We start from the raw sequence: 1,459 nt of genomic DNA, 5'->3' as shown, positions 1-1,459 counted from the left end.
AAAATTTCCCCAAAGTCTCAGGATTATTTATGACAGTAAAAAATTCAGAAATAACCTAAATGTCAACCAATGATCAAGTGATTCTGTTTTCTTTGTCCTCAGTACTATTCATGGAACCATTTTCATGTAAATGAAATTACTAGTTTTACAAACTACACAATTCTAAATTACTGTGAAGTTCTATTTATAAAATGTAGTCCATGGGGTCACAAAGAGTCGGACACGACTGAGTGACTGAACTGAACTGATTTACACAAAAGGCTGATTTTGGAGGGTACAGCTGCTGGTGACATCTTTCAGTTGAAGCCTCATTGTGGGCTTCATTACACCTGGCTGGAAAAAGATGAAAAACTCACAGACTTCCAGATTGGATCCGCACACTCTCAGGAATGAGCCTGCAGTGCCCGAAGGTGAGCCGGTATATGCCATTTACATCCTTCTCCAAACGAAGCTGGACTTTCATATTTGTCCTCACTTGAAATATGAGGGGATTAAGACCTGGAAGCCTGTGGGAGGGAAGAGTTAAGGATGGTGGGAGAGAATTTCAGAGCTTTCTACATTTCCATTTATTTCTAGAATGAGGGTCCCCATGTTTGCACAAGATCCTAAAAATCACCCTACTACAACCCTTTCCTCATTTTTCAAAAGATGTGACTCACGACTGGAGAACAGGAATGGCTTTCTTGAAGTCATGTATCCAGCCAGCAGCATCCAGATACTACTATGATACTACTATGGCTCAGAGGACAGTTAGAAATGAAAAAATTGATTCTGAGTTTGGCATCCTATCAAACCAAGGAACCGTGACCTTGGAAAGTACTCTTTAAGAGGTCTCAAAATCTACTGCGTCAGGGGTCAGGTTTGAAATGGAAATGAATGAAATAGACCAGGGCTTGTCTTTGTAGGAAGATGAGTGAAGGCTGTGATGAGCTGAAGAACGCCCATCCTCTCTAAAAATATACCATGCAGACTAAAAAGCATATCCCTAGGCATCTGTACGTGTTAGTGCCAAGGAGTGTAGGAGTCTAGAGCAGATTCCTGAGTTCTCACCTTAAATCCTATTCAGTCAGAACTGAGTTGGCTCATGAAGTCCAAATCAATGAGTGGGGGGGCCTTTGAATGAAGCAGGGAAAAAGAAACTCACTCAACCTTCCTCCTTTCCTTAGAGGGGCCCCAGGATGGAAGCATTCAAGTATTCTGCAGACTCCTGATTCTACACATAGGGTGACCCAGGCCTGGGGGGGGAGGGGCTGTTTTATCCCAACCACACAATAAGCCTTTCTGAGACTGTGCTGGACGCCCTCCCCCCGCCCCCTGCCGCACACTGCACAAAAGTAAACGGAGCTGCACATGAGACGCAGCCATTACTTACTTTGCATGTGCAGAAAATGCCAACGCTACCAGTAATTCGGCTTCCTTGTTGTTGACGGAGTCCTGGAGGAAGACCTGAAGGAGGCGG

Source organism: Cervus elaphus, chromosome 23, assembly GCF_910594005.1.
Source record: "Cervus elaphus chromosome 23, mCerEla1.1, whole genome shotgun sequence".
In the NCBI taxonomy this organism is placed as follows: domain Eukaryota; kingdom Metazoa; phylum Chordata; class Mammalia; order Artiodactyla; family Cervidae; genus Cervus; species Cervus elaphus.
This window is presented reverse-complemented; position numbering follows the sequence as displayed.